We start from the raw sequence: 13,347 nt of genomic DNA on the forward strand, positions 1-13,347 counted from the left end.
GATTTTTCACTATATCGTGGGATTTTGCGGTACTGTATACATATGTTGTTAAAGTTATGTAGGTTTAAGAGTGTAGAACATGTTTAAGAACATAAGTAGTGTTTATAAAAGTGTGGAAAAGGTTAATGAGGGACTGGGAACGGTTTATAATTGTGTGGGAAAGGTTTATAAAGCCTTAAAAAATATATAAATACTAAAATAAATGTAAGGTTCCTACTTCACGGATTTTCACCTATTGCCGAAGGGGGGAGTGGTCTAGAACATAATACCCGTGCTAAGTGAGGGAATACTGTAGTCACAGCGATAGAAATAACAGCATGAAGCATATAGTCAACAATATTGTAACAACTATGTATGGTGCCAAATGGGTTCTAGACTTATCAGGGAGATCACCTCATAAATTATATAATGTCTAACCACTGTGCTGTACACCTGAAACTAATATAAAATAATATGGGGGGGGGGGGGTTAGACCAAAATGGAGCACCTTCCAGAAAGTAAAAGCACCATCCAGCGATGATGTGGGTGTCATCAGAAGGTCAAGAATTTCCTAACATAGGAGTTAATTAAATATAAGTTGGATGATAGTCTGATAGAAATTCAGTAGAGAAACTCCAGTCTCTGATGGTGGAAGGGAGGGAAAGAAAGGAGTCTTGAGCAATAAGACCTTGCAAACTACAATATTCTATGATTCCTTGAAGAGTTCTTGTCCAAAGCACTGAAACCATATTCACACTTCAAATGGTTCCCTAAAAGTCAATAAGAGGCTACAACTCTATATCAGACAGTCCTGCACAGTTTAATTTGTATGAAAACCACATTAGGAAAAAAGTTACCACTCTTTCTGGAAACATACTGATGCAAATCACACTTTATATTTTTTTAAATAAAAAAAATGTAATTGCTCATTGAATTGTAATATGGATGCAAATTAACTTACTGTAATTATACTGTGCAATTTTCTACTTTAAAAACTTAGAAAATGGAAAAGATCTGATAAGTAATTTGAACTGTAATTCTTCATTGTGTTCCTTCATTATGCAATAGTTACCATAAGTAATTTGCTGTTTTAATGTAAAATGTTTTTAGTTCATACTTTTGCATTGACAAGACTCAAATGACATCATTCAATATATACAGATACCCATTTCCCCCACAAGTGTACTGTGGAAATTATAAGATAAAATTGATATAGCACAAGGGAATTTGTGAAGGATTTATAATATATTTTCATTTTGGAATCTTTAGCACATTAAGTGTATCTCTATTCTCTGCCCTCAATTATCAGGTAATACCTAACCAAATAGGAATCAGATGATCAGCATTCATGCTTTAATGACAAGACTTTGGCACAGAAGTTAAGAAAATGGGTTCTAGCCCCAGATCTGCCAGTAATTAATTGTGAGACCTTCCCCATTCTGGCCCTCATTTCCCTCATATGTAAATTAAAAGGTTGGGGTAGGTGATTTCCAGCTTGCTTTCTGGCTCTTACAGGCTAAGATTGCTCTGTAGTCATTCTTTGCTTTGCATTGTTTAAGCAACATGAATGACAATAAATGAATTTATTTAGAATTAATGATGGTCTGAATAAACCGCAAGCCCTTTTGTTCAGTCATTCATTTCTAAAGAATGTCTAACACAAAGATCATCTGTGATGATGTAAATATTAAAAAAATAGCAATTACCCATTTTCATGTTAATGATAGTTTGCATGTGTCATTCCCTCAATGTGGATCCCATTAACTGCAAGGCAAAGACACAGGGAACTGGGGAGCACATTAAGAATCAGCACAGGGCTGTGGGAAAAGAATGGGTAAAGTTTGGATTCACAAACCTTGCTTTGGTATTTCCTGTGGCTAATAATGACACCAGGCCTTAATAATTTCGTCTGTTACACTGGATGCCCTCAGCTACTTCCCTGGATGTTTTGAGGATTAAATACATAATGAATGGAAAGGCATTTGGTCACCTGTATTTTGTAAATGTCTCATTTAATTTTTTCAATGACCCTGTGAAGTAGGTGCTACTATAAGCTCTACTTTTCCGGAGAAGAAGAGAGAGGAGAAAAGGAAAAAGAAGGGAGGAGGGAGAAAAGGAAGAAGTAGGAAAAGAAAAAGAAGCTAAAAGAAATTAAACAACTTGCTTAGCATCACAGCCCATGACACCTGGGCTATCCAGAGGGGATAGTAACAGCCCTTCAGCTTCTGGATTTTATGATAACACATGCAGTATAGGTAATTTTTTTTTCTCTTGACATATATGATGTACTTAGAGAAAGTTTCGTCTTTGTCCGACCAAAAATACTATGAAACTCCATTCCTCAGCTATAAAATGGCAATAAAAGTACCTACATTTCTCTAAAAGACCATCTTTACTTTTTATGTTAGCGCTTACCCTACTTATCTCCATTTCTCCCTTCTTAAAAACTCCAATTCCCATTTGGGGAAGTATGTAATGTCTCAGAAGCTGACTCCCCCCTCAGCTCTGGGTTGGAGCATATGACCTAAACAAGCTAAACCAGTCAACATGCTTCATCCCTTAGCCAGGGTGGTTGATTCCGGGATTGACGTAACCCTTAACTTTAATGAGGTCACCTGGTTCAAGTTTTCAAGCACTCTGTAGTTTCCCTTTGTAGATCCAATTATAAATTATAACTATGTATAATTATATATAAAGTTTAATTATATTTTTAAATTACGTTTTGACTTAATATCTATTACCCCCAGTAAAGATCTACAAGGGCAAAGCAATGTGTTTGTTTGCTTATTGTTTCTGTGCTTGTTCAGTCACTGGAGTGGGCTGAATGGTGGCTCTCCAAAATCTATTCGTATGTTCACCTTCAAGTCCTGGAATCTGTGATTATTGCCTTATTTGGAATGAATTTTTTCAGTCTTTGCACAAAGTTAGGATCATGAGATAAGAAGATTATCCTGGATTATGCAGGTGATTCCTAAATTTAATTACAAGTATACTTATAAGACACATAGAGGAGCCACAGAGAAAAGGAGGAGGCACTGTGCCCACAGAGGCAGAGACTGGACTGATACAACCAGCAGGCCAAGGAACATACGCGGTCATGAGGGGCTGGAAGAGGAAATGATGGATTCTTCCCTAAAGCCTTTAAAGGGAGCACAGCTATGTGGACGCCTAGATTTTGGACTTCTGGCCTCTAGAACTATGAGACAATAAATATGTATTATTTTAAGTCACCTAATTTGTGCTTATTTATTACAGCAACACTACTAAATGAATAATCACCTTATATTCCCTGTGCTGATCAGTAACTATATGTTAAACGAATGAATGAGTGAGCACTCATGGAACAAAAGTCTGCACATTCATCGGGATATACCAGAACTCACCACAGTAAGTAGAACACAGGAGGTGTCGGGGAAGAGTCCAGTCAAAGAACATGTTGTCCATGTCCATGAGTGCGGGGATTGACTGTGGGAGCAGGGGGTAGGCTGAGCGGTGGAGGGCAAAGGGGGGAAAATTGGAAGAACCGTAATAGAATAACAATTTTAAAAAAGAAAAAAAAGAAATAAAGTTTATTTTTATAACTAAAAAATTTATTTATTAAATTTTATCAAATCGAAACTAATTTTATGAAAAATATAGGCATATAACATTTTTAGAGCTTTCATATGCAAAAGAAACTTAAAGATTAAACTTTGCAAATTCATTGTTTTATAAGTGAGAACAGTAGAATTGAGAAAGGTTATCTGATGTACCCAAGTACACAAAGCAAGTTCAGATTGGAGGAAATTACATTTATTTATATAATTCCTATACCAACATCTACCAGAGTATCTTCCCTAAGTACAATTATATCATTCTAATTAAAATAATTTGATATGTTGCTGCCTTTAGTCAAAGACACCAGCATTCATTGTCATAAAACTAGTTAGTACCTGTTGGCCTAATAACAAAATAAATATTGAACTAAATCCCCCAAAATTGTAGGATAAAAAAAATTTTATCCATTCCAATTCCAAGAATCCAATAGGGAATATCAACATTTGATAGACATTTACTATTACATTTTCCTTGATTTAGTTATGATTTCATTACTGGCATTCAAATATTTAAGTAGCTTATCAGGTGCTATCTCTTCATTTAAAAATTTACTCCCAAATATATTAAAATGCATAGAATAAACCAATTCTCTACAGAACTAAGGTCTTTCCCACTTAATTTCTGACAGGGACAATTCTACTTGAAGAGTCTCTAATGATTGTGGTTTAAATTTAATACTTTCCCACATATTACCTGCTGCATGGCAGAAAAAAGACTGCATCTGTTTCTATCGATATAAAAGGAACCTCTTCGATCAATCTTTCATTCCTTCTTCTGCCTCTATATGGGAATGAGCACTGGAGCTCTGGGGATCAGAATTTGTTTTTATCTCACCAGTCTAATTTTAAAATTTAGGCAACTTGATCTATTTATGTGTCACTCACCCACCCAGCTATCCAGCCAGTCAGGTGTTAATTCAGTAAGTATTAGTGCCAACCTACATCGTCTGGTTCCAAAACTGATCCATTTTTGTCACTGTGTCCCCAGTAGTTGTCCTCAGTGTAAATGCACCATTATTCAGTCTATACAATGAACTGAATGACAATTGCTAAAATTTGACATATTATTTCCTTGTGAGTTATTGTATGCAACTAAATTTGGAGAATGCAGATGTAACTGGAGAACCCAGGAAGTCATTTATTCAAGTTCACAGCTACAAATCTATTCTTAATTACACACCTATGGAAGTGTATCTATTATAATCTTTAAGTATCCTTAGTACTGGAGCCTTCAAAATCTCCCTTGAAATCTATTAGATTAGAAAGTCCCTATTTTTGTCATTCATATTTCATTTATCAAAAAAAAAAAAAAAAGAAAGAAAGAAAAGAAAAAAAGTCCTGAGTTGTTTTCTATGTGAATGATGAGTGCTAGGCACTGAAGAAGTGTAAGATTAGTTCTGTTTCAAAATAACTTAGAGATAAGTAAACACAACTATTGAGAGTCTTAAATGCCTCCCCCCACTCCTTCCTCTAAAGAGTGATCAGCAGGCTTCAAAAGAAGGGGACTTGTGAGTCTGTTAGGACAAAGGTCATCTCATCCCTTAGCCACTCCCCCACCAGGGTCTTCACTTCTCAAAGGGTTTCTCCAACTAATTCCTTTCCAGTGACACCAGTCACCCTGTTAAAATTCTCAAAGAAGTTCCAAAGAGAGAAATCCTTGTGAAGATTCATATCTCTCTGGGCAGCCATGTGGCTACCGCCCAGATGAGATATAACTAATGCACCAGTTTTTGTGCTCAAATTTGCACTCAGTTTGTTAACGCCTACATGTATTTCATTAGTTTTTAGAGAGTCACTGCTTCTGTGGGCTTTGTTTTCAAAGCAGTCAACAAAGAACTCGATTCTAAAAGAAACGAAAAAATTGTATGATGGCTACATAATCTAAAACCCAAATCTGGTTATACCATGCCCCTATTTAAGAGCATGTAATGGCTCCCCAGTGCCACAGGATAAAGTCCGGTGTCTATAATCTCATGTATGGGCTTTCCAAGGTGAGAACTTGCCCCCTGTGCAGCAGCCTCTCTTATGAAAATTCCGTCACGTATTGGAGACCACCAGGCAGATCTCCTTTAGCGTGTGGGCAGACGAATCTCTGAGGAGCTTTAGAGGAGAAGTGGTAAGAGCTGATCTGCACTTTCAGAAGCTCCTCCTAAAGTCCCTGAATGAAGCAAGCGTCTCAGGAAAATCCAGATATAATTCAATTTCCTCCCTCAAAACCCTTCATTCTGATGAGGCAGACCATAAATCAGGAAACAAAAGGTGAAGAGAAAATGAGAAACAAAAATGTTCACATAAAGTTGCCATAAAAATACAACTACAAAGGATCCCCACTCTAGGGATTACTATTTCTCTCAACGTGTCAGTTGGAAGTTTTGCAGTCAGCCTCCTTGAGTTTTCCCAGGGACAACCATTAAGCAGTCTCAGATAACTGGGGATCTTGACAAAGCCTGAACTGCCTGATTGTTAATAAAAATAGTACTCTATATGCTCCATCCATCATGCACACAAGCATGTGGGTGTATATGTAAATTATTGTAAATACTTAGTTATTGTCATACTTTTTATTCACTCATTTATGTAGTGTGCCTTGAATTCAGATGTTGGTGTAATTTTCTCCCTATTTTTTAAAAAGATTTAATTTATTTATTTACAGAGAGAGGGGAAAGGAGGGAGAAAGAAAGGGAGAGAAACATTGATGTGTGAAAGAAGCATTGATCAGTTGCTTCTCACACAGCCCCAAGCGGGGACCCGACCTGCAACTCAGGCACGTGCCCCAACTGGGACTTGAACCTGTGGCCTTTTGGTTCACAGACTGGCGCTCAATCCACGGAGCCACACCAGCCAGGGCTATTTTCTTCCTTTGTGAAAAATAAAATACAAAACACAAAAATCTTATGCCAGTTGAGAAATGATAAAACTACTCTTCTCCACTAAGCAATAAACTAGTTACATGAAAAAAACAAACAAAACAACAACAAAAAAACCTCAATAACTTGGAGAGGGAGATTCCAAATAATCTAATCTATAACTAATAACTTTTGAGTGTTGTATTATTATATTAAAGAAATAAACACTGTATTTGTCTCCTTTGATGTATTAATTAATACAATCAATAGTTATCGAGCATCTATTAAAGACAACAAAGTGTTGTCCAAGATATTATCCTTGCCTTCAAGGATCAGAGTATTTCCATTTATTTTGAGGTCTCACTAGCATAAAATAAAAACCAATGCAGGACACAATTCAATCTGCTTTATTCCATCATACTAGTAAGCCACCCAACCTGCACACGCGCGCACACACACACACACACACACTCACACACACCACTGAAAACACTGATTAAGAATAGGCTTTACATTGTTACTGACCCTGGTTCTTAATGACTAAACCTCATATACTGTATGCTCCAAATGTTGGTTTGGTTCTCATCTTTCCACTTATGACTTATGGCTCATTTTTCCCATGGGAACTTTATGTGTGTGTGTGTGTGTGTGTGTGTGTGTGTATAATATATATATATATATATATATATATATACATAACACACATATATAAAAAGTATATAAAATTGATATTAAATATGTATAGTATAAATATATATTATATATATATATATGACCCTGGCTGGTTTGGCTCAGTGAATTGAGCGTCAGCCTGCGAGCTAAGTGTCGCTGGTTCGATCTTCCAGTCAGGGCACATCAGAGAAGGAAAACTCTGACTCCAAAAAACCTCCGCTGCCTTGCGGCATACCTCTTCAGGGGAAAGGCTAAGGGAGTAAACCCCGACAGAAAATCCGGAGCCGGAGTCCCTAAGGCGGTTTGACATTGTAGTCAACACCGGCAACTCCTGCGGCGCACCTGAAGCCAAGCTGTATTGACTCCGTCTTTCCCTTGGACCCTTCAGCTGCGAAGAGAGGGGGGGTCTGCTGCATGGGCAACAGCAGACCCTCCATATCATCCTGCCCAGGCTCTGTAGCTTCAGCTTTACTGGAGAGGACACTCCAGCGTCATCGCAAGATGTCGATTCAACACGGGAGGAGACAGATACCGTGTCACTCCCGAGTCGGACTGCACAGCCATTCTCGGCGGTGCAGATAGACTCTTAAGAAGCTACACCATCGTCTCTCGAGACGGACGGCTGCCGACGAGATATATATAAATTTCTAACTAGGATTTTTATTCTTCCTAAGCCATATCAGTTCAACTTGTCTTGGATAAATATTTTGCCCCATGTGATCTGGGGTCCACAGGCCACTGTTGAGTATCAAGTGGGGAGAAACAATACCCTGACCTCCTCACCATGTTATAACAAGCCCCCATCAAAAACCCAGCATAACCCCACACTTCAAAAAAGACATGTGTAAATATAAGAAATATGATAGAACATAAAACCTAAGTCAGAATTCTACTTTTTCTGTGGCACTTTAAAAACATGCAAATATTATGTTATAATTGTGACCAACACGAAACTCTAAGTAAGTCATCTTGTGAAGTTTCCTAGTGCCATCATATCATCTGGAGTCCCTACCTCCTTCTTTACTATTTAATGTCTTTTGGACCTGATTCCATAAGTGGTTCACAGGCAGAGGGTAGACTATTTAGGTGCCTTAAGAAAGTCTTCTAATCTTTCCAATGGCTATGAAACTCTTTTCAAATATGTCTGCTGTTTAGTGTTTTTTTTTTTTTTTAACTCAGCTTATGAAAATGTGACTTATTTGACATGACTTGCTATATCTGGTAGATTGATTCTTTTTATTGATTCCAGAATTATTTAGAGTGTTAAATATATGATGGGTCTCTGTACCCAAGCACTGAGGATACAACAGCCATCAGGATAGCTATGATCCTTTCCTTGAGATAGTTCCCAATTTTGTGGTAAAAGACATTTTATAGATTAGGTTCATGGTTATATACCCCAGGTTGTTTGTCTGTTTGTTCGTTTGTTTGTTTTCACTAGGGGCAACAGTTTTAGTTGCCTTTACTGTTAAAGCTCCATTTATGGTCCTTTGTATAAGAGGAGACAAAATCTTGCTGTTATTCAACAGGAAGAAAATGGCTATAGTACAAAAGACTACATACAGGAGGGAGGCCTCAGTGACTTAAATTCACACTAAAATGTAAACACTGGATATTATTTTATGAACAAAGCTCTTGAATGGGTGAGCAAAGAGGAGGGTATACTAGGTTCTGTATTAGGGCAGTGACAGCAGAGGGAAACAATGTTATGAAGGGGAAATTGCCTACTGAGTAAACTAGTATTGGGTGCTTTACAATATTTTTTGCTGAAAAGAATATTAAGTTTAGAATCAAAAGATCTGGGTTCTTGTTTTGGGCTCTGCTACTTCATTGTGTAGCTCTGAAAGGGCCTGTCCTCTCTCTCTCTGAGACTTCCATTATTTGTTTAAAAAAGGGATAACATATTCTGCCCTGCTCTCTTATAAATTTACATGGAAGATAGTACTGATCATAGGTTATCCATATAAGGCAGGGACACTGTTCCACCACAGTGGATACTTCAAATTATTTCTAATCTAAAACATGAATGAAACAAGCGTAAGCTGGGACACTGGTTTAAAATTAATTACACACACATAAATCTTTCTTGGTTCAGTTACAATGTTCTAATCTCAAACTTTAAAACAGTGAACTTCAATTTACCCACAGCTATGCTTTCAGATGATAGGAAAGCGGACTCTTTTATGCCTTTCAAAGGAAGGAACACATCACAGAGCTTATCTCACACTTTTGGAAATAAAGATGTTCCAGTAGGCTTGGCTCTTGACCAATCACCCCATAGTTAACATGCGCCATATACATTTCGTTTAAAATGCCATAATGTTTGTAAAGCAGTTATGCTTTCCTAAGACAGTGTTGTTTCTTGTTTTATATCAGCCATAATTTAATTGCAGGTCACAAAACCCACTGGGTTTGTTAAGTTCTCCACTCCAGCATTCATTCCATGGCTCCTCCTTGCCTTGATATGGATCAGTTACTTCTAGACCCCCAGGCTCCACCAGGACCGCCAGCTTCCAGAGATGCCTCTGCACTTGTCCCATTTCGTTAACTCTCCCCACTTGCCCTCTAATGTCCCTGAGCCCTCGCTGAGAGGTTAATTTACTGAAGTTCAGAGAAGGTAAGCTTCTGCCCACAGACATGTGAAGAAAGGTTAACCCTTAAGATTTGAACTTGGGTTTCTAAGGCACTAAAGCCCATATTTGTTCTTTCGATTACACCCTACTGATTTATAGAGCAACTGACTTCTCCACACTGAGAATCTTTTTTTAGTGGGAGAGACCTGGGTTATAGTAGTCTATTAAAAAAAAAAAAGAAAAAAATATGTTAAAAGATGTTTTGTAATGTATAGGACAAAGAGGGCTATTTAAATTAAAATCATTTTCCTAGTATCCAAGATCTCTAAATCTCATGCACATTAAGTTTGAATTAACACTAACAAGGGTCTAACAGCTTTGATGCTGTGTTCTTAGATAATTAAATTCTTAGAAAATCATTCCACATTTGAGGGAGAAAGGAAGGACACAGAGAGTCAGTTTTAATTCAAAGTCACTTATACATTGTTACCTGCTGTTGCTAGGCCTTCAAGGAATCAGCAGGGAGGATTTGATTTGGTATTTAAAATGAGAGCTCTCTCTCCCTTTCTCTCTCTCTCTCTCTCCAAATTCTGAAGAGATGAAGGTAGAATTGTCAACTGGAACTCTCCCTAAGCTATCACTTCAGTTTGGTATGTATCATACACTAGAAGATCCATCCAGACCATTTTGCAACCTAAACCTGATGCTCCTACCAGCACCATCCCTTTATTTGCAGCCACACCCCACTTTATATGTACAAAGTGATGTAGAGTTTACAAAGCCCTCTTTACCTTCATTATTGCATGTGGCCCTCAGAGCCATCTGCAGAAGTCTGAAAGATGGCACGTTCTTCCAGGCCATCATCTGAAGAGACTGACTGGCTGCCCAAAGGACTCACGAGGTGGCATTTACCTTGGATAAATCATCCAAAAGCTAATATTTGACCCTCAGATTTAGTCATAAAATACATCTTGTCTGTCTTAGAAGTGAGCTGGCTTGGGAATACTGACTCCTAACAACAAACCTTATAAGAGCCTGGTAAATGAATACATGTGCATTCCAACTGAAGATTTTAGAGTGAGAAAGTGGGTGATAACTGTTCAATCAGCATGACCAGAACGCTTTGTTCCAAGACAGCCAAATTATCAGAAGAGGGTTTAATTTTCAAGATGAGATAAAATAACTTGCCAAAAGTCAAGTCACGTTGAAATGAGAGAAAACAACTTTGAACCAGGGTAGAGGGGCTGCTGGACCTTGAGCTAGGTCCCTGTCCCTGTACTGATCAGGGCTTAGATGGGCCCCATAAGAGGCTCGCCCTCATACGTCTCTCTTTTTACTGTCTTGGACTGATTCCCCACACCTACCATGAATTAGTAAGGTGTAGTTCAGCTTTGATCTGATTTCAAAGGTGAAATTTGTTACTTAAGGTGACTTTGTATATTTCTCCTTTGATCTGATATGTGTTGGTTTCAAGTTAGACCCTCAGGCAGGAACCTTACTTCCCAGGCTAAGGCAGCAAGCACCCTACAACATGCTCTGTTTAATAGGACATGACTCCTCCAGTAGGTGGGGGTCAAAATTATTATCCCCATTTTTCATGAGGAACTGGAGACTCAGAGAGTTTGTATAACCCAGTGAAGATCATACAGCTATAAGCAGAGGCTCCAGACTTGAATCTATACTTTGGGCTTCAGGTCCCATGCCCCTTCTACTATATCACAATGCCTACAGATAACAATAATCATAATATTCAATGAACCCTGTTCTAAATATTTTCAAAGTACCAATTCATTTGAACATACCAGCAGCCCTATAAACCAGTTCTCACTATTATTATTATTATTTTCATTTTATACATAATAAAATTGTGGCACAGAAAAACCAACTAACTAGTTCAAGGTCACACCGTGAGTAAGTGGCAGAGCCAGGATTTAAACTCAATTTGGCCCCAGAGTCTGTCCTCTTAAATACATCCTCACAAGTAGAGGAAAAAAAAAAAAAAAGACTGTCTTTCTTGTGAAGAGTTTCAGGTCATGACAGGAGGGTCTTGGCTTGGCCAAATATCCTTTTCTTGTCTGTTGTTGACCAAGGCTAAGATTCCAACACTGAGGTCTCATTCTGGTTTATAGAAGGGTTGCATAGATTCTAAAAAGGCAAATAGTCACTTATCAATTACTCACATAAGAGTGTAAAGTGGAACACCCATGGAGATGAAGGTTTTGTGAATGAAGATTATACCACACCAGGATCCTACAAAGGGATGGGAAGCTCAGCCTCTGAATCTAAGAGTCCCAAACAAGGAGAAAACTTATATCTACATCCTGGGATCCTCATATCCATCCAGTGCAATCATTATTGTTATTAACTCAATGAGCGAAATAACATTTGTAGCACTACACAGCCTGTAGTGGAGACATAAGAATTCAAACTCTGGTCTGTCTGGCTCCCAAGCCAATGCTCTTTCTACCATTGTATGATAGTTCCAAGGACACAAACATTTTATTGAGGTCACAATCCCACCCCCTCACTCCCAACTTCCTCCTCCGGAAGGTATCATTTTTTCAGATGTGAAGACTGCAAATCTGTAATTGAACCAGACTATCAAATGTCAGAATAACCCATGTTTAGCAAACAGAATGTGAGGAACATTTCAAGAAAAAATTTTCTGAGTGTTTGTTTTTTAAATGCCATTCCATGAAGCCCTTAATTCAGTTACTCCCAGCCACAATATCCAGCTGACAGCTCAGGAGCCAGAACAAGCAGTTACTGTAATAGAAGAAACTCATATAAATGTTTTTCTAGTTTGGAAATATGTTGTCAATTTCCAGGGAGAGGGGGGAAAATCAGAAGGTCAGGACTGAACATTGCCTGTGCCCCTGTGATAGGCAAACATGTCCATAATTCCTCAGAATCCTCTCGACAGCCCTGCAAGGTGAGAACTACAGATGAAGAAACTGAAGTTAAGTTAACCAACCAGCATGGAGTCACATAGCTTGTGAATGTTGGAGCTAGGATTTCAGGGCAAAACTATTCTTTCCCATGACCTCAGTAGTCCCTTGGCTTAGCTTGTTTTTGTCTATTTTCGGGCAGCTTACAACTCCTATAAAGGTTAGAAAGTTTAAATTTATGTAATCACTATTTCTAGCAAGTACTCTTTCTGCTCATAGACTCTAACAATCCAGTGTCCCAGGCTCTATCTGGTGCAGTATGAACATCTCATTTCACTTCTAAAGAAAATGCAAAATGCAAAGAACACTGTAATAGGCATCATGTGAATAAAGACCATACTTTGTCTGTTCTATGCGTCACTGTGTTTTCAATGCCTTATCCAGAGTAAGCACTCAATAAACATGAAAGAGAGGGAGGGGGAAAGGAAGAGAAGGAGGAAGAAAGAAGAAAAGAAGGAAGGGAGGGAAAAAGGGAGGAAGGAAGGAGGGAAGGAAGGATTATAGAAGTAAAAGTAAACTAGTATAATTTGGGAGCTGATTATATGGGAAGGAACTTTTTAAAAAGAAAGAAAATCTAAGAAGAGGCAAACATGGGCCATCAAGAATCTTACTTTCTAGGAGATGAAAGTTATGTCTGTGAACATTTATCATCAGTTTACAGAGCATATTATTTTAATAAATGAGAAAGAGTTCCAATTATTTTTTATTCCAAAGTTTGTATTCAGCTCTACCA

The sequence above is a fragment of the Furipterus horrens genome, unplaced genomic scaffold, assembly GCF_987537825.1.
Source record: "Furipterus horrens unplaced genomic scaffold, mFurHor1.1.pri manual_scaffold_3, whole genome shotgun sequence".
NCBI classification, from domain to species: Eukaryota; Metazoa; Chordata; class Mammalia; order Chiroptera; family Furipteridae; genus Furipterus; species Furipterus horrens.